Below are 18,651 nucleotides of genomic sequence, written 5' to 3' on the forward strand. Positions count from 1 at the left end.
GCCCAAAACATTTCTTCAGAAAAGTTGGATTGTCTGTAAACTGACAGCCCCTGTCAGAATCTGGGTGCAGTAACCTGGGCTCCCTGAATGACAGCTGTCAGATTAGTTACTGATGAAACTTTAAAGTGATCTAAACTAAAAAGTCTGCCGGATCAGCAAACATAAAAAGGATTGTGGCTAAAAAGAATACAGATTTCAGTTGCTTTTTATCCCACAGAGTTAAAGCTAAGAAAGTAATGTATTTATGTTTGATGCAACAAATGTGGTTTTTCCTGGATTTTAATTAAGAATAAATTAGCTTGGCTGAGCTGCAACCCTTTGGAAGTGGACAAACAGGTTTCTCCCAAGAGGAGGGACTTCCTCTCAGCAGAAACTCACGGGGAGGTTCTAAATGTGGGTTAACCCAGACTCTTGTCTACAGAAAGAGAGTTAACAATAACTGGCCCTTCAGCCCAGAAAACAGAGGTGTGAGAGGGTAGTAAATGGCTCCTGGAAGGAACAAACCAGGAGGGGGATGCTCCTGGACTAAAGTGAGAGAAAAAGGGGTATACCATTTGCTGTTAAGCATGAACAAAGAACACTTTTTAAAGACTCATAACTTGTGATTCAAAATGGTGAAAAATATACCAAGGACATATCTGTTAGTTTAATTTTTGGCTGCACGTTTTAAGAGGCGGCAGAACCATGCAGCATGTTCCGGACAGGAATGGCAATATATGGGGTTTTATGTGAAACGTATGAATCCTAGAATTGTGAACATTTTCACACACACCCTATGTTAAACACACGCATTTGTGGAAATTTGCATAAAGTTTGGAAATTGTGTTCATAGCAAAAAGGACAAAATTCTGCAGAAAGTTGAAACAAGATCCTACAGCTGCTGGATTTTGATGAACAGCTACTACATAAAATATGGCATCTTTGTGTGTGATTTGTGTAAAAGTGACCAATGTAGAAATGTGTATTTAGTATAAAATCTGATTTTGAGACCAGTAGCTAAAGGGAGGTCTCTGAGAACTGTAAAGCAAACCATAAAATGTGACATCATCCAGCCTTGACCCAATCACTCAAATGCAAGGTAGAGATGAATTTTTTATCCAATCCCAACTCACAAGGGCCAGTTGAGCTAAGCTGGCCCATACACCCATTTTGAGTTGTCATTTGAAAGGATAAATAGAGACAGCTGACAACACATAGGGACTCACAGATCCACTCACTTTCCTGATTCCGGCGAAGCACTCTGATCCAGCATTCTACATCCAGCTTTAACATCCTACCAGATCCAGATGCCAAAACTCTTGCAAGCAGTAGAGAACTATTAACTTTCTGCAAGGCTTAAATCTTCAAACTTATTCTTGCAACCCAGTGAAGCGCTGTGGTGCGAGAAGGCCTTTTGAACTAAGATCCTGAAATTCTCTGGCTTGCTACCACTAGGCTTGCCTGAGGAACTCGCTATCCAGCTGATTGAAATATCCACACATAAGAAGGGCAGATCCTGTGCAAATCCAGTGACCGGCCTAGCTGATCCGATCCTGTGCCTGATGTGCTGTTCTTCCTAGACCAAATCCAATCCATGACCAGAATTGACGGTGCAATTTAATAACTTGTCCTGTGAGTATTAATAGGAAGAACTGTGACCGGTAGTATATTTGCATTGTCTTATCCCTAACTCAAACCCATCCCATTTTGCATTGCAAAAAAGTGTGATTCTCCTGTTATAGCGAATATCACGTAAGGAAAAGTTTGCCGTGATTTTACATTCTGAGACATTTTACACGTGTGAAATAGCTTTAATTTATTTCCCACTTGGACTTTGAGATTTCAAAAGTTTTCTTCTGACTAAATCATTGCTTGTGATTGTTTGCAACTATTCAAAGTGGCTCTGATAAGAATTTATGACAATTTAAGTATTTTTGACCACATTGGTGTTTTTGCTCCGTCAATTCCAAAGACAGTTTCAAAGCCATACTGACGGCTGAGAAGTCAATTCCGTTTTTCTCTTGTGTTTGAAGGGGGAAGGTGGGACTGATATTCTGTTTGCTTTGAGCTATTCCTGAATACCTGCTCTCTCCTCTAATATCTTTACATTGTCTACTGGTGGGTTGAGGGGTGTTGCATGGGGAACCTCTAACCATAGTGCTATCTGTTCTAAACCAACTCAAAAGTATTCTGTTCTGTGCTGCATTTGTTGTTGTGCTCATTACTTGATTCCTAGTGTATTCAAGATATTATCCAGTGTTCCGTCACCCCATTGGTGATTGTTGTTTACCTATTAAAATATATTGTGATTAAATTCTAAATTCATAAATAAATATTTGCCTTTGCAAACTAGCCTGATTCCCGGTTCAGTGTGACTGGGGGGGGGGTCTCAGGAGAAGGGTGTGATACGAGTGGTATATCATTCAGAATATTGAACCTATAGATACAAATAAATAAGGGTTTCAATTGTGCACTACATGCTGGGCTTGACTTGGGTGTGTGCCGGATTGAAATCACTTCCAGATTGGGGGTTCGTCTGCGGGATCCTGAATTTGACATACCACTCGTGACAGTCTAACACAGCGTGCTAGCCGACGGGGTACATACATCTTGTTGGGTTACCATACTGCGCTACACTGTACAAGCACCCCTCAAAAGAAATACTCAAAGGAATTGGACCTGTTTGCAAACGTAAAAGAACCCTGAGAAAGTTAACAGGAAATTAATATTCCCGGAATGGCAACCCCTTTGGAAATCAATATTGCTAGGGAACACCCACTGCACAAGTTGTTTGTCCGGGGTGAATAGCCAGAACAGGACGAACAGGTATGGCTGCAGGGAATAAAACAGCAAATTACTGAAATCAATCTTGATACCTGGCAGCACAAGGGGCCATTACATCAAGCACTTAGCGAATTGTATATGACCCCTAAAATAAAAGAGGAGCAATGCAAAATTGCCAAAATAGCGGCCTACCTGTACCTCCACATAGGAGTCATACAAGAAAAGTACGGAGACCATGTAGATTTCACAAAGAGGCAAGGGGAAGCACTGCAGAAAATCCAGACTAATCTGGACTCTGCAGAGCAAAGGCTCCAGAGTAGCCAAGAATCTGAAACAGAGGCTTGGCAGTAGGCGACCAAACTCCAAGAAGATCTGGCTCTCTTACTGCAAAAGAATGCAGAACAAGACACCCAGATACAGACACTGCAAAAAGAGTGTCAAGAAAGGCTTGACTCTTTAAAACAGAGTCAACAAAAGCTAGCGCAACAATTGACTTTTAATAGAGTCTGTGCAGAACAGGTGGCCGTCTTACAAGACCAGGTAGACCAATTAAAAGAGGAATATAATAAATTTATATTAAAGACCTAGAATCCAAACAGAGTTTGATGAGGAGCGCCAGAAAGCTGGGTCACTTAAAAAGCAGAGGGACGAACTGGCTGAACAGAGGGGCACTCTAAATCAGGAGAGGGACACCTTAGGCCAGGAAGTCAGCCATTTAAAAACAAAGTTGGAGGAAAGTAAGCTGGCCTCTCAGGAGTTTGGGGAAATCAAAACAGATTATGAAAAGCTGTTAAAGCACACCAGGCGGGTGGAGGATGCTTTGCCCAAGAACAATCAGACTAATAAGGATCAAACTCAGGAGGCGAGTCTCCTGCAGCAAGAATTGGCCCAATACTCCTAATGCAGGCAGGAAGCACAGATAGACAATGAGGCTCTCTGTGAAAAAAATGACAGGCTCTACAAACAGATTGTCATACAAGAACAAATCATAGAGACCTGTAAGGCCTTAATAGAGAAACAAAAGGGTCAGATTTTGGCATGTCAGTAGGGGCGGAAAGAGATGAGGTAAGATGGGAAAGAGAAACCCCTGAGCATAACCTCAGGACCCCTGGCATCAGGGGCTTCAATCCCTATAGTTCCATGGACTCTGCCACCCTCATGTCCACTGGCTCATATGAGCCAAGGGCCACGGGGTTGGTAGACTTCAACACAATGGGAGATATGGGACCGGGGGCGTGGCTACGGAGGCCATGTAGGACGACGCGTCTCAGAGGTGCTCCTGTTATCCTTCCATGATCCTTACTGCAAGTGCTGTCACAGATGCCTGCAATTGCTGAAAACCAACATGCCTGCCTATGAATATGACAAGAGTGCCCGCTGAATCTGTCAAGCCCATGCGAGGCACCGAGACGGAGTTCTGCGAGAAGAACTTGGCTGTGAGTGCTGAAGAAGGAGCCGGATAGAAAATGGCCGGCGGGGAGTAAGAACAAAGGAAGCAGTCGACTTCCAGAAGGCGCTGATACAGTAGCCGTGCACTGTCAACATTGCGGGGCGTGATGGATTACGAGCAACAATAAAGTGAAATGCGCACCATTGGGGAGACTGCCTGGCAGGGAGATGAATGGACTAGTGTGCAGAGCACAGCACATGTGAAAAAGTTGTCGGTTTGACTGGCGAGCAGCCGAGGGCAGTGGCACCCATGGCTGCAGAGGCGGAAGCTGCCTGGAAGGACGACCGTGCCCTAGGCATGTGAGAAGTGCCGGATGGGCGACACTGTTCCCAACGGATGTGAAGTCCACAGGAAATAGAACTCGCCAGGATAACGGAGGGGAACGAGCAGCAGGGTCCAGGACCGCGAGGACGCTGGACAAATGCAGGCAGCCTCAACAGAGGAATAAGCAGCGCCGCTATGCGCAGCTTGACAAGTGGCACACATACGAAGACTGGCAGAGAAACATTGCAGCAGGGCAGCTGCACAACGGAGCGAGTGAGCGCGAGAGGGCAGGCTGAGGACCAGAGCCCCGAGATGGTGTATGCCACGACAGCAGTGGCAGGGATGAGAAGCCAGAACGAACATAAAACACGAGACCTGCCAGGCAGCCTACAGGGAAGGTGAGCAGGAAGGGCTCGTGTGCACAGCCGCCACATGCTGGAACAAAGTGCGAGACGGACATCAAGCTGCACTCAAATATAAGCATATGAAGAGGACAGGTACAGCAGGGGGATGTGCGCATAGGTAGACATGGAACACTTTGTGCGCAGACCAAGCGGCCTGCACAGTACATTGATCGCGTTAGGAGAGGGGAGAGTGCCCCGGGCAGGTCATTCAGTCAGACATACTGTGCTGCGGCTGTGAACCTGCGGGCAGGGCAAATGTGGGACATTAGCCCAATGTGGGAAGAAAAGATCAGTAATAATAGCCGACTCTGATTGGGGGAAGTGAAGCGCCCGGGTCGTTCCACAACACAATAAAAGCAAAGGAACACTGTGAATGGGATGCTTTGCATGGGAACTTGGCAGTATTCTGCACCGCATCACAACACTTCCTGGCACAAACACAGGCACACTCAATGGCGCAAATGCTTTGACCAGATGTATAACCATTACTAGCATCCTGGTGCTGGCCTAACAGCAGAGAAGAAGGGAGAGAGCAGACTGGCAGGCCACTGCAGGCTGCCCAGGACAGGTCGAGGGGGAGGCTGGATGAGACTTTGAGGTACTGGTGCCCTTATGCCTGGGTGGCGCGGGCGATATTGGAACTAAGTGTGCGCCCCCCCACCCCGAGGTGAAGATGAAGTGGGGATTCATACAGGTACGTGGGAGAGCACAATCCATTGCGACGAACAAGGGCCAGGCTTGGAACATCTCTGAGGTGGCCCCATTGAACGCGAGAGACTACAGCGGGTTGCCCCCGCTGGAACTGCAGACCACAAGTGGTAGGGCAGACCTACGACCTATAGTTGTAGCGCCATGTCTAACAAACCTCCAAGACTGAAGGGGAAGCAGCCTACGCCCGACGAATATGCCAGGACGCCGCCCGGCCCAGAAAGTGCCAGAAGCAAGGACAGGCCCCCTGCTGGTAGCATGGCTGTTACGGGCACGAACCAGGATGTTCTAGCTGCAATTGCAGACCTGAAGGTGGCTTGGGAGACCAAGCTTGAACTGGCTGTAACTGAACTGAAAACAGCGTTGGACTGCAAGGTCAGAGAGGTGCAGGAAGAAGTGAATCTTCTCCGGCAGGATGTCAGGTCACTGGCGGAGCACACTGAGAACCTCAAGAAAGAGGTGAGCCCGAACACAGTGGACTGTGCTTCACACAAGTCGGAACTACACGCCCTGGTGAAGCGGGTGGGAAATCTGGAGACTAGGGCGGAGGAAGCGGAAGGACGCGCCCAGAGGAATAACATCCGCATTGTGGGCTTGCCGGAGGGAGCAGAAGGCCACAACCCCACGGAGTTTATCGAATCCATGTTGCTGTAGGAGATACCTGGAGGAGCTCTGTCTAAGGGGTTCACGGTGGAAAGGGCGCATAGGGCTCTAACAGGGAAGCCAACGCCAGGTAATCCACCTAGGCCAGTGATCGCCAAGATCCTTAACTACCGGAACAACAAGAAAAGATACTATAACACTTCCGCAAAGGTGGAACAATTCAAAGAGGGGCGGCTAACATAACGGCCTACCCGGACTATACCCTGATGGTGCAGCGGAGTCGAATGAACTTTGGGTCTGTCAAGAGGAGATTGAGGGAAGCGGGCCATAAGTATATGTTGCTTTACCTGGCGAAGTTGAAAGTCTTTCACAAAAATAGAACTTTGTTTTTTGAAACTCCTGAGGATGCCATGGGATGGCTCGACACGCAGGGTTGCCCCCAGGAGTCGGACATCCAGATGAGAGGAGGAGATGGAGGAGATAAGTAATGTGAAGTGGGGGCACCTGAAGGTGGTGCGGCTTAGGACTATGGGACTTGACTATAGTCATTGATGCGGCCTGTGGGCCGGTTGTACCAGATTGGAATAGAAAATGAACCGCAAGCACTGTGACTATTGCTTCACTAAGGAGCCTTGCAGAGCTAGTCTTTACTCCCCCATCTAGAGGTTAGTTAGGTCACCAATAGTGTGGTGACACCCTGCTGGGGTCTTGGCCAGGGCTTCCAGGGTAGGTCCAAACGCGGGGGAGCCTGAGATCCGGGGATGGAGCTGGGCATTTCTTGGGTTAGGGTGAGGAGGGGGGAGGGAAGGGGTTGTGTGCAGTGGTTTGTTGTAGTTGAGAAAAGGGGGGCCGGAGGGAGAGGGGAAGGGGAATTTGGGGTGTGTGTAGTTATAGGAAGTTTGAATTGGGGAACAAGCCTAGGTAGACTGAGACGGAAGTGGGATCTGGACTGCACTGTTGGGAGGGGAAGGGGAACTCTCATAGACCATGGGGGATCTTAAAAAAAATCACGTGGAATGTCAGGGGACTTAATAGTTACCTGATAAGGAACAAGGTTATAGTATACCCGCGCAGGCAAAAGATAGATATTGCACTGTTGCAGGAGACTCACCTGACACGGAAAAAGATGGAAATGATTGCAAAGAAATGGAAAGGGGTTGTGGGGAGCTCAACATACTCTGCTTACGCTAGAGGGGTACTCATCTGGGTGGCACCGCACGTCCCGTTTCAACTGTTGCAGGAGGTGACCGGAATGGATGGGAGGATGGTAATATTGCGGGGACTATTGGAGAATAAGGAGATAAGTATTGTAAATACATACGCCCCCAATCAGAATACCCAGCGTATTTCAGAACTCTATGCAACAACCTTAGCATGTGCATGGGTGGTGCAGTGATTTGGGGAGGGGATTTTAACTGTGTACTAAACCCCAGGGTAGACATATCTGATGGCAAGTTTGATAGACCCGCCCCAGCGGCAAAAGCACTGCAGACACTGCTAGACGACTTTAGTCTGGCAGATGTATGGCGAACGAAACACCCCCGAGAAAGGCAATATTCACATTACTCCACCCGCAGCAGTTACATACGAGGCTGGACTATGTCTTTGCCACGACGGAAGTGATAGCAGAGATTACTCAGGCAGAATATAAAGCGAGGGTCCTCTCGGACCACTCGCCCCTGGTTCTCGGGTGGCAATATTGCCCTCCGAGAGCAAGGATTCCGACATGGCACCTCTGGGCAGAGGCGCTTAAGGATCCTGTTTTTAGGGAGGATATAAGGCAGGAGATTATTAATTACTTTGAGATGAATACGGGTAGCGTTGACTCGCCGAGTACACTATGGGAAGCCTTTTCAATTTTTGCTGTCGCTCCAGAGTCTCACAGGCATCCGCTAGGTTGACTCTCTCTTCAACTATCTGCCTGAAGCCCGGAAAGACTTCTGGTTTGGCTATCTCAGCAGCCTCCTCCAGCTGGGTGGAGAAATCCCTGGTCAATGTACTGATTTGGACTGATGGCTTCAGGTGGGGAAGGCAGTCCTTGCGGACTTGAAAGATCACCTAATCCCTCCTGAGGTTACAGGTCACATCTTCCTTACCATAAGGACAGGAAGAGTACACCAGGACATTTCCCTCATGCCGGGTGAAGATCCTGTCTGGTGTTGTGTCATCGCCACTATCACTGTCAAAAAAACAGTCCTTGGGGTTTAGTCCTAAAAGTTTGTTACCTAAATCTATGGGAAAATGTCGGTCATCAACCGCCATTCCAATAATGGTGCCTGCGCCCAGAGTGATACTCTGTAGGTCACTGTTATCCACCTCTATTGGAATGGTGTGGTGTTCTATATTGACTAGTGGTGTTGGGTTTACCCCCAACGCTTGCTGTTGCAAATGAGCATTGAGATGAACATAGGCGTCAGGATTTTTCAGTTTCTGTCCTCTTTTAATTTTTACTTCAAGTGAGAATTGTCGAGTCCGTTCTTGGATGGTGACTTCCTCTCCAATCTGAAATACATATGGCAGCAGTTCAGCTGACCGAAATGCTTTCTCTGGGTCCTCAAAGTCCATGGGATTACCCGCTCATCGGGATCAGGCTTTGAAGTTTATTAGGTTCAAATTGATGGCAAAGCGATTGAGAATGTCACTGCCTAAATAAAATGCAACAGGGACATCTCGCACGACCCAACAATTATGGACTATGCTCTTGTTACTTATGGACATTTTGAGCATACACCTGCTAGGCAGGAGATGTTTGGAATTAGGTGTTTCCAGGTCCATTTCCCATTTGTCTAACAGTTTAAATGTGGGAATGGCTGGATCTTTTGGGAGTTTGCAGAACATGGCCTCGCTGATGAAGCTCTTACTGTTGTTCACACACAGGCGAGAACAGAGTCCTTCCCTTCATTTAACTGAATAGGGATGAGCAACTGCTCTCCAATTTTCTGAATATCAGCCAAGTTTTGAGCTGATTCCTCATCATTTTGGACTATAGAAGTGGGATTTTCTGATTGTGAATTTGTATAGAATTTGAGAGTGTTCCCTTCAGTGTGGAATGCCACCTTTGACCGGAAGGAAGGTTGATTTTCAGAAATAGAGAGGACTCCCCATCACCAGTTTGTTGTCCTACTGCAATTACTGTCACGTCTGGGATTTGGTTATTCTGGAAGTGGAATTCAATTTGGTCAGGTTTTTGTTCAACCATGTGGCATGTGCCATTTAAACTAACATGGTTGACACTATGTTTCAATTTTATTGGTCGGTTAGTCTGGGTCCAGAGGACCTTGTTTACACAATCTATGAGGGGAGACAATCTATGCAGGATGCCATTCCCTAGTAAACATGGTGTGCCCTCTGGAGTCACAACTATGACCGGGTGTTTCACCTTGTGTCGCCCAATTTTAAAGTCTAAATCCACAGTCCCCTCGACAGGAATTTCCATCCCATCGAAGTTCTGAAGTTGTCCAGGAAGAAGGGTGAGAGGGATTTGGTATTTCTCCCCCCTTCCCAAATTCAGCTGATCAAAGGCCCTTTTTGACAGAAGGGTTGCTTGGGATCCAGTGTCCACCAGTGCCAAAATTGTACATTGCCCCTGTATTTGGATCGGGGCATAAAATCTTCCCTCCTTTTCCTCAAAGGGGGAAAGATAATGCACATTTTTGGCCAATTGGTGGGTTAATTTCTTTGCTTTGGATTCTGACAGAGGGGTGATTTGGGCAGGATTTTGTTTGAGATTGTGTGAACCTGTAAGAAAAAGGTGGCAATTGGATATGGGGGAAGTTTTGGGCTCCCGTGATTCTGAGTCTGGGCCCCCCGTCCCTTTTTTTAAGGCAGTCACCAGAATCCATTTGACCAAGGTGATTTTCTTGCTGGTCATTCTGGGGTTTGATGATGGGCGGTTTTAACTCGGTCCCCACATCTACCCAGTCTTGATCAGGATCTTTTGGGACCCATTTTTCTTTGGGAGGGTTCCCCCATCCCTGAAGGAGAAGCTCCTTTTCCCAGAATCCTCTGAGGACCCCTCTCTTTCGAATTGGAAGATTCGCACCTCCTCCACAAAATGGGCTTTTTTAGGCTCTTTATTTCTCCTACCCGCCCTCTGTTGCAGATTTTAGGGGGCAGGAGATTTTGGTTCCGGTTCCTGGGTTTCCAGGGGCTTTCCACAAGTGGGGAAGGAAGCTTCCTCTAAGGCTTTACACCCCTCTTCCCCCTGTGCCTCCTCCCTGGGAACCGGTGGGTTGTCGGGGTTCTTCTCTTGTCATTGTTCTGGAGCACCAGACCCTTTATTTGAGGGGTTCTGAGCCGCCATGCTCATCTGAGGGTTCTGTTGAGCCCTCAGCATGTGACCCAGATCCTGTGCCATGTTCTGGACCTGGCGCTCCAGTTGGGACACCCGCTCTGGCTGGTACGGGGTCCTCTGGTCTACCCTTGGTTGATCACGGGAAGGGTAACTGTCCCTTCTCACATAATATCCTGGTTAGGATAGTTTTGGTACCCCTCCACCCTTGGCCTCCCCCCTCCCGGATTGAGCTGCCTGGGCTCAGGAAAGTGGGGAAAGAAAGAAGGGTTGTTTTGGGGGTTGATGTTTGGCAGGTAACAGGGAAAGAAACTTTGCCCGGCATTTGAAGGATTACTGCCCTCCTGTGGAAAGTGAGGAGGGAAGTTCCCTGGGTTGGCAGCTGTCTGGTTGGACCTCCCCAGCCCCCTTGGGCTGGAGGAGTCCACACATAGCGCAGGATGGGTCTGTTGCCCTTGTAACAGGGGCTGATGTAGTCAGGGGAGTTAGGGGTCCCATTGGTGGGGTTACCTCCCTGACTCCCTGTTTGGGATTGGCCCGAGGGCCTTCTGGGTCTGGGGCTGGTAGGATTCTGTGCAGGAATGTTTTTAGGCCCCCCTTCTCTAAGATGGGGGCAACCTTCACCTCCGCCACCTTAGCAGCAGCAGCGGTGTTGGTTGGTTTTGGTCTTTTGTTAGTGTTTTTACTTTCTAGTGGCTTCTGCACTTCGTAGTACTTGTTCAATGACCCAGTCTAGTGATCTTTTCTCATGAAAGAAGGTGTTGACAAATTCCCTTCTGTCAGTGCGCACCCTTCTGGTGGTCTGCGCAAAGGCGCGTTTAAGTTCTTGGACAAATTCTTGTGGGGCCTGGTCTTCCCCACATTGCAGGTTGTAGGCTGCCTTGCGGGTCTCTTGAGGGTTTCTATGAATGGAAAAATGCTTTAGGATGGCTGCCCTAAAGGTGGACCATCTTGAATGGTACTGATCCTCCAGCCCCGCAAAGAAGCTGGAGTATTCAGGCGAAAATGTCCACTTGACATACTGAATACAGCTTTAGCTGTCCTTCAGGTGAAAAGTCTCCATCATTTGTTCAAACAATTCAAGGTGCTCCCAAACTGAATATTTGGCATTTTTGTGGTAGGGCATGATGACGCTCCTAATAACCTTGATTTGCTTCAGGGGATCTTTGAGTAAAGCTCTCTTAACTTTGTTGGCCTTTTTAGTTCTGGTCCCCCTGGTCCACTCATCCTCTGACTCAGAGGCACTGCTACCAGAGGTGGCTGTCTGTTCCTCTAGGCTCTCCCTGACACTGCAAGCTTGGGAATGGCTGGCAGAATGTGGGGGCCTAGTCTCTTGTGGCCTGTGGCGCTCAGAAGAGTTTTCTGACTCTCCGTTGCCCCCAGGATTGGCTGAGTACCCTCCCTCCCACCCCCCACTGTCCTAGCTGGGAAGAGGATTTTAGGATGCTCTTTGTGGGCCTAGTCTCATGGAATTCTCCACCAAACCTGACTGACGGATCTCTTGGTAGGTGATACTTTTGAGGATCCAGTTCTCTGATTCTGCCCTCCCGGATCAGAGAAGTTGGCCCTAGCATTTGGGAACCTGTACATAGAGGCCCGCCCATCCATTTCTGGGAGGCGTTGATCCATCAGCCCACTATTTCCCATTGTTTTGAAGTCTACCATCCCCGTGGCCCTTGGTTTGTATGAGCCAGTGGACATGGGGGTGGCAGAGTCCATGGAATTGAAGGGATTAAAGTCCCTGAGGTTATGCTCAGGGGTTTCTCTAGCCCATTTTACCTCATCTCTTTCAGCCACTACTCCCTGATGACATACCCTAATCTGACCCTTGTGTTCCTCTATTAAGGCCTTACTGGTCTCTATGAGTTGTTTTTGCATGGCTATCTGTCTATGGAGCCTATCATTCTTTTCACAGAGAGCCTCATTGTCTCTCTGTGCTTCCTGCCTGAATTGGGAGTATTGGGCCAATTATTGCTGCAGGAGACTCACCCCCTGAATTTGGTCCTTCCTGGTTTGATTATTCTTTGCCAGGGCGTCCTCCACCCGCCTGGTGTGCTCTAACAGATTTTCATAGTCCATTTTGAGTTCACCAAGTCCCTGAAGGGCCAGATGATTTTCTTCTAGCTTTGTTCTTAAATGGCTGACTTCCTGGCCTAAGGCGTCCCTTTCCTGAGTTAGAGGGCCCCTCTGGGCAGCCAGGTCGTCCCACTGTTTTTTGAACGCACCAGCTTTCTGGCGCTTTTCATCAAACTCTGCTTGTGATTCTAAATCTTTGATGATTAATTGATTATTTTCTCCTTTTAATTTGTCTATATGGTCTTGTAAAACACCCATCTGTTCTGCACAGATTCTATTAAAAGTTATTTGTTGGTCCAACGTTTGTTGGCTCCGTTTTAAAGAGTCCAACCTTTCTTGACACTCTTTTTGCAGCGTCCCTACCTGGGCATCTTGCTCTGCATTCTTTTGCAGTAAGAGCGTCAGTTCTTCTTGCAGTTTGGTGGCATACTGCCAAGCCTCTGTTTCAGCTTCTTGGCTACTCTGGAGCCTTTGCTCTGCAGAGTCCAGATTAGTCTGGATTTTCTGCAGTGCTTCCCCTTGCCTCTTTGTGAAGTCTGTATGGTCTGCATAGTTTTCCTGTATGACTCCTATGTGGAGGTACAGGTAGGCCGCTATTTTGGCAATTTTACATTGCTCCTCTTTTATTTTAGGGGTCATGTACAGCTCACTGAGTGCTTGATGTAATGGCCCCTTGTCCTGCCATATGTTAAGGTTGGTTTCAGTGACTTCTTGTTTTATTCCCTGCAGCCATACCTGTTCGTCCTGTTCTACTCATTCACCCTGATAAACAATTTGTGCAGTGGTTGTTACCTTGCAATATTGATTTCCACTGGAGTCCCATTCCGGAAATATTAATTTCCTTCTGGCTTATTTCAGGGTAAATTTACTTTTTCAAACAGGCCTGATTTCTAGAGTATTTATTTTAGGGGCGCTAATACAGTGTAGCACAGTACTCACACCACACAAAGTATTATTACTCTGCAGGTTAGACTGCTGTGTTAGACTGTCACGGGTGTCAATCAATCAAACCCCGGACTCGAGCTCCCAGATTTGTTAAGGATTTCAATCAGGCGATACACTCTGCTCCCGGCCTAGTGTACAGCGCAATGGAAAAACTTATTTGATATATAGATTCAATGATTTGAAAGATGTACCAATTATTTGAAAGATGCACCACTTGTATCACACCCCTTATTTAAGAATACCTCGGGTCACGCTGGACCAGGAATCAGGCTGGTTTGTAAAAGGTATTGTTTATTTACTTATTTAAGATCAAAATCACAATATATATATATATATATATATATATATATATATATATATATATATATATATATATATATATGTATTAATAGGTAAACAACAATCACCAATGGGGTGACAGAACACAGAATTATATCTTTAATACACTACGACTTAGTGATGAGCAAAACAAATGCAGCACAGAAAATAATACTTTTGTGTTGGTTTCAGATCAGATAGCACAATGGTTAGAAATTCCCCCTGCAACACCCCTCAATCCACCAATAAGCACATTTAAATAAATGTGAGGAGATAGCAGGAATTCAGGAATAGTACATATCACAGTGTCTCACTTCCCCTTTGCCCCCTTACACAGAAAGAGAAAAACGAAGTGGGCTTCTCAACTGTCAGTATGACTTTTAAAGTGGCTGAGCAAGAACTCTAAATGTGTGGAAAAATGCTTAAATTGTTGTAAATTCCTATTGGGAGCTGCTTTAAACAGTTGCACACAAGCATAAGCAGTGATTTAGTCAGCAGAAAACATTTTCAATCTTAAAATCCAAGTCGGAAGCAGTTTAAATCTGTTTTACACGTGTTTTGAAATGCCTTCTATGGATAGATATGGATGTTAGGTACAAGTAGAAGTTGAAATTACGTTTCTATCACAAAAATCGAGGGAGTTATAGTGGTTTTAGTAAAGGTCATTTTTACGAGCTAGGCACGAGAATGGAAAGAGGCTTCCGTTGACTATGGACTATAGTGTCCAAGCTAAGCTACCAGGACAGCACAGGTAAGAGTCAGGAGCGATTCGTGACTCAGTCCTGGTTCCTCGCTTTTACAGATAGACAGAATAAGATTTCACTACAGATTTAGACAATGTTACTGATTACGGAAGTAAGGATAGTTCATAGGTTAGGAGGGGAAAAGATAATGTACAGGAATCAACAGTTTCTAGCTTCCTGTGAATACTCACAAAACAAAATGGATTTAAGATTTTGGACCGTCAGGATTCTGGACCGTCAGGATTCTGGACCTATCAGGATTCGGATCTATCAGGGACTGACAGCTGGGCACATCATACTGGACAGGGTCAGCAAGGCGCTCTGGTCACAGCACAGCACAGGACTGGACGGGATTTGCCCTTCTTGGTTCTGAGGATATTTCAATTCATCAGGCAAGCAGTAGCACAGTCTGGCTGTATTATGATGCTTCCCCTAGGCTTTTGTGGTTCTTTTCTAGAATTTGAGGCCTAGCTGAGAATGGTTCAGCTATGCAATAGGCCTTTGCTTTGCCAAGTTTCTGAAGTCTGGAACAAGGAAGATTTCAGCAGCATGGCGCTCTGGCAGCAGCAGGATAGTGAGTGGATCTGTCTCTCTATGTGTTGTCTGTTGTCTCTATTTAAGCTATAAAATGACATCATAAGGGGGGGTGAGGGCCGGCTTAGCTAAGCTTTCCCCTCTGAGTTGGGATTGGACCCCACTTCATCTCCGCCTTGCACTTTGGGTGAGTGGATCCTCAGAGACCTCCCTTTAGCCACTCGTCTCAAAATCAAATTGTACATTAAACACACATTTCTACATTAGTCACTTTTATACAAATGACACATAAAGATGCCATATTTCACATAGCAGCTATTCCTCAAAACCCTGCAGTGGTGGGATCTTGTCACCGCTTTCTACAGAATTTTGCCATTTTCGCTATGTACACACTTTCCAATTTTTCTACAAATTTCCACAAATATGCGGGTTTAACATGGGGACATTCGTGTACATTTTCACAATTCTAACAGTAATACCTTTTGCATAAAACCACATATCTTGCCATTCCTGGCCAGAACATGTCACACGGTTCTGCCACCTCTTCACACGTGCAGCTGGAAATTAAATTAACAACTATGTCAATTTTTTATATTTTTCACCATTTTGAATAGCAAGTTATAAGTCTTTTAAGAAGTGTTCTTTGTTCATGTTTAGCAACAAATGGTTGCTTGGCCCCACCTCTTTTTGTCTCCCTGCAGTCCAAGGCATCTCCCTCCTTGCCTGCTCCTTTCAGAGGCCATTTACGACACCTTTTCACACTTCTAATTTTCTGAGCTGCACTTGGTCATTGTTCCTTTGCTCTCTGTAGACAAATGCCTGGGCTACCCAGCACTTAACACCTCCCCGTGAGTTTCTGCTGAGTAGGAAGGCCCTCCTTCCAGGAGGAAACTTGCTTTTCCAGTTCTGGCAGCCCCAGCCAGGCTAATTAACTTTCAAACTTAGAAAAAAAACACATCTGTTGCATCACATACAAATACATTTTTTCCTTGGACTTAAAATCTGTGGAATCAAAAACACAACTAAAATATGTATTCCTTTTTGGCAACAATCCTGTTTGTTTGTTAATTCAGCAGACCTTAGTTTTAGGTCATTTTAGAGTTTTCTCAGTCCTCTCTGACAGCTGTCATTCTGGCAGCCTAGGGTACTGCACCCAGATTTTGGCATAGAGGCTCTCAGTTTCCAGACTTTGTATGTTTCACAATGTTTCATTTGATACATGGATTTTAGCACCAGGCAAGATTGTGAATGTAGAATGTGTTGTGTTATAGGCATTTTGGAGTTTTTGGCAACAAAGAAAATGTCATTTGTAGGCACATTTTTGGGTTTTATTTGCAAACTGCTGCTTTTCTCTCTGCACTCTGTTTGTTGGTCATGGTACCCACTGGCACATTTCTGCAGGGTGTGCTCTATTTCCTCTGCACATGCACCATGGGTGGCAGGTTGTGCATCCCTCTTTTTGTGTGCTGAAGCACACGGTTTTGGGAGGTTTTATACGTTTTTTTGCGCGCACAAGGGCTTTGCCGCCATTGTTGATGCTTCTTTCCCCATAACTGGCAAGAGGTTCCGCATAGCACAGAGGAGTGGGTCAATACATCCCACAACTGGATTGCTGAGTTTGGACAATGCACAGCACTTTTAGCACGTTTTGCCCTGAAAGAGAAGGTTAGAAAACTTCAAATCCCATTTTCAGACGATAGATCAGTTCTGCCATCTCAGTTGCATAGGAACTAGCTATCGAGAGGTTGGGGTGGGGGGTATCAATGAGGGCTATGTAGTCCTCCTGGCCTTCATTCAAGAGAGACCCCATGGACAATAGCTGTAGAGCAGCCACATGGGCTTCTTTGAACACACTGATCACTCACTACAAATTATATGTGGGCCTTTCCAGGCCATCTTTCGGCTCTGTTGTTCTGTCATGTTGGAATGACTCATCTTACACTTATAAATACAGTTGTTTTACACTGCCAATGGGTGTCCATACTCTTATTACTCTGCATGCAATATCCAGATAACTGCACATCATGTTCTCAATGATTGAGGTCTGGCACTAAGTACAGAAATAAGGAGGTAAAGCACAGATTACTTATGGGTATTCCATTTCTCCGAATATTTGATATCCCTGTCCCAATCCCAGCTTCCTCTCCCTTGATTAAGGGTATATTGTGAGGGTGTTATTGCTGAGGTCTGGGCTCTTACACTCATCCCTAGGAAAGGGCAAGTCTAAAGGTCCATGCATTTTTTTTACATTAAAAGGAGTGACCAGTCTCGTAGGGCAGGGCACCACAATGAGCAAGGACAAGGATGAGGAAAGCAAGACTACCAGTAAGTCATCTAGGCATCTTTGCTCAAGTGCCAACAAACACTAGACATTGATGTTGTACTTTCTTACTAATATTTCCTTCTCACTGTCAATAGTGAGAGACATTTCTAGACTAAGTTCCGAAGTTATTTAAATATCTATACCAAACGGTTATATATACAGTGAAATTAATCCTAAAATGTTATCTATTATAGCAAATGCTCAGCATGAAAATAACCAGATAATACATGGGGTTACAGCATCCTTTGTGGAGCAAAACATAGAGCTGTGCCAATGGAGTCAGTGGCAATACTGTGCCTGAAGGTGGCGATACTGCACTCTCTGGATTCAGATCTGCTGGCACCCATTGTGCTGAAGGAGCCACCCAGGCATTCTACTCTTTTGTTTGTCCAACCTGGCAGCTGTGCAAGACAGCAAGAGGTGCTGATGCAGCAGAACCGGACATCCTGTTGGATGGCATTTCTGGCCTATCAGACTCAGTTGAAGGCATGTGGTTAAATGAGGGGCTGACCATCAAGGTTGTCCAAGAGGAATTGCAGGCATTGCTGGAGTTGGCATGAGTGCCCAATGGGTATGATATGATATGATTGTTTATTTAAATAGCGTCTATACACAATGTGTTTCAAAGCGCTTCAAGGCAAGGGAGGGAACAAGGGAAAATACAACCACATTCTTACAGGCCATGAACAGTAAGGATGTGAAATTAACTATCGTACTCGGCCTGACGACATTTCAGATAGTGCAAGAGCTAAGACCTAGATAAGGAAGGGAGGGGGAGAGTGGGAAGGAAATGGAAGCAGACAGGCGACTACCGTACTAGGCCTGACGACATTTCTGGTAGAGCCGGAGAAAAACAAAAGGTGAGGGAGAGGAGTGCAGAAAGGGAGGGGAGGAACAAAACAAGCGACTATCATACTAGGCCTGACAACATTTTAGATAGTGCTGGAATGGTAGTGGGGAGGAAAAAAACAGTAATGGGAGGGTGGAGGAAACAGACGAGGTTGCTATCATATTAGGTCCAGGGACAATTCTGATAGAGTAAGTGCATAGAAGAAAGTAAGGGGAGGAGATAGGAAAAGGGAGAAGGGAAAGGAGGAGAGAAAAGAGATAGGTAGGCATCTCAGACAGCAAGTGGTGCCTCCAGTCTAACTCTGCCACCTCTTGACCCTATTGGGATGTTTGCATTTGCCATATGCACATTGTATCTTTAACCATGCAGCTTTTAATTA

The 18,651-nt window shown here is 46.2% G+C and overlaps 1 protein-coding gene across 4 annotated transcripts in view; it reads right to left on the reverse strand.

Annotated features, from left to right (window-relative positions):
• Positions 1 to 18,651, reverse strand: part of LOC138467775 (uncharacterized) — a 700,943-nt gene that overhangs the window by 671,237 nt on the left and 11,055 nt on the right. The gene's annotated exons all lie outside the window — the stretch shown is intronic.

The sequence above is a fragment of the Ambystoma mexicanum genome, chromosome 4q, assembly GCF_040938575.1.
Source record: "Ambystoma mexicanum isolate Mex_15411 chromosome 4q, UKY_AmexF1_1, whole genome shotgun sequence".
Taxonomy (NCBI): domain Eukaryota; kingdom Metazoa; phylum Chordata; class Amphibia; order Caudata; family Ambystomatidae; genus Ambystoma; species Ambystoma mexicanum.